The 2,500-nt window shown below is 41.3% G+C and overlaps 1 protein-coding gene across 5 annotated transcripts in view; it reads right to left on the bottom strand.

Moving 5' to 3' along the window:
* Nucleotides 1-2,500, bottom strand: part of LOC138021872 (alpha-1A adrenergic receptor-like) — a 24,908-nt gene that overhangs the window by 9,367 nt on the left and 13,041 nt on the right. The window lies entirely within an intron of this gene.

Here is a 2,500-nt window from a genome sequence, read left to right as displayed (position 1 = left end):
CATGTGGGCTTTGCTGCTTTCTCCAAAGGTTAACCACAGTTGCATTGCATCCCCTCAGCCTTTCCCTGATACTCCTTCCCTACTTTGTACATTGTACTCTTCCCCTATCTGTCAAAATGTTTTTATGTAGACTATGAACCCCTCTAATATTGGTTAGTTTCGAGGGAAATCTGCCAAGACCTCCTATCAACACAACTTCATTACAAAATTCACAAAATTTAAATGGTTTAAATCTACATTTCTGATCGTGAACCCAGTGTTTCAAAATAGTATTCTATTTCACAACACTCCCACTCATACTAAGTTTAAACAAGGTATGGGAATAATGATTGACCAGCGGCCTAAGCCAAGCTGGAAAAGCTTTTTGACCGGCAAGGCTCTGCACTTAGCATCAACGTGATTGGCTAAAAGCATGAGCTTAGCCAATCACAGAAGAGATGTAAAAAATCCATTCGAATGCCCCAACTGGTCTCAAAATTCGCACGGACACATGTAAACACCACTGCGATCTGTAAGAGAATTTGCACTGTTCCATGTAAAGGTACAAAAATCGTCCTTGAAAAAATTTGTCCGGACCCGTGTAAACGTAGCCTGGATTGCCTAGGAAAAGTTCACCACTTGATTTGTCAAAGAGATCGACCGAGATTTCTTTCCAGGGTCCCTCAAGCAGCTGGGTTGACCTTACAGGTTTGGTTTGTTTCTGGGCCCTACAACCTGACAGGGGTGACAAGCACCGCCCCTGACAGGGGGGAGGTGCACCGCGTCTTCCACTTGCTTGTCCATTCCCGGCCACCATATTTTCTCTCGCCACCTGGCCTTAGTTCTGACCATGCCTTGGTGACCCTCGCGAGCCAGAAAAATGGTTTGCTCTCAACTTCCTCTCAGTACCACCTGTCCAATCATCCACAGCTCCTCCTGCACAGCTTTGTAAACGGTCACTGACAACTGATTTCAGTCATCTGTCACCGCTAACATTCAAGCTTGTTGGTTTTTTTTAGCTCGCTCCCCTTTTTCTCTTTCCCATTATAACGAGTATCTGTCATACTCCGTTTCCGGTACACTACAGATAGATCCTCAAACATGTCGCTGGCCGAGTTTGTGGCGGATTGAACGATTTTAGGTACATTTTTTGGCGCGATTTCTCGGTTCTCTCGGTCGATCGACTGGTGAACTTTTTCTACCTTCTCTCTCTTTCAGAGAAGGTTGAGGATATCTCGCGAAATAGAGGACAGATTGTCACCAAAGTACCAAAGAACGGTCACAAAGAGACAACGGACAGGTAAGTACAACAATAGTCCTTATTTGTTTTACTAAACCTTCTGATTTGCATCGACTAAAACTCGCCATACAGAGCTTGGGCTACCTGTTGTCACAGGTGAACAGAAAGGCAACAAGATGGCAGCCACTTCGTTGCCACGCGCTAGCACCCATGCCTCTGCAAACTCTTAAAGATCATCTGACCGTTCTCGTATAAGAACAAATATAAATACCTCTGCTGCAACTCAGTGTAGGCAAAGCCTACACAACAACCAACAACACCCACAATTCCGCTACTCGATCTGACGAGGGACTAACGCTCGAAACGTCAGCTTTCCAAATCTTTCACGGTGGTAATTCGACCTTTATCAACTCGTTTCATAAAACCAGATTTTCGTGTTTCACTCTCCCACCGACGCAGCACCGTGGAAGTTTATATATGGTAGTTTGTGATCTTTCGGTAACTCTGAAGTCGTCTCTTGAGCTTTCATTAAAGGTGAAGTTATCTCTGGTACAAACTACCACTGAGCGGTACATTATCATAAGAAGAAACGAAAAACACCGAAACCGAAATTAAAGATACGACGTGAAGAAACTTATTTATACCAAGCGCAACGCTCTGGATGAAACTGGTCAGAAGGCGAGCAAATTTCCCCAAATTTTAAACACGAAGTCAATGATACACAGCTTCAAAATTAGTCTTACCTTTGAATTGAAAAATGTTAGGTCTTCTTAAATCTTGACTTGACTGACTTTGGCAAAAATGCATTAATTAAAAATAATGTCAACCTATACGTGTTATGTTAACATAACATGCATATTAGGTGCATAGAAATTTGTAAACAAGATGACTTTAATTTTCTCCGTTTGTCAACACAGATGTAACACAGATGCATAGTATGGGGCGCCGAATGTAAAAATATTATTTAAGTACTTTCCCCCTATATTTTGTGTTATTTATAAATAACACATTGAACTACCTTTGCGATTTATAAATCCCAAGGTTACGAACTTCGCGATTTATATATCGCAAAGTTACCAACTTCGCGATTTATAAATCGCAAGGTTACGAACTTTGCGATTTATAAATCGCAAGATTACAAACTTTGCGATTTATAAATCGCACAGTTGGTAACCTTGCGATTTATAAATCACAAAGTTCGTAATCTTGCGATTTATAAATCACAAAGTGTGATTTATAAATCGCAATGTTAAATCACAAAGTGCGATTTATATAAATCGC

The sequence above is a fragment of the Montipora capricornis genome, chromosome 10 (genome assembly GCF_036669925.1).
Source record: "Montipora capricornis isolate CH-2021 chromosome 10, ASM3666992v2, whole genome shotgun sequence".
Taxonomy (NCBI): Eukaryota; Metazoa; Cnidaria; class Anthozoa; order Scleractinia; family Acroporidae; genus Montipora; species Montipora capricornis.
Note: the sequence above shows the minus strand (reverse complement) of the source record. Positions and strands in the feature narration are given on the sequence as shown.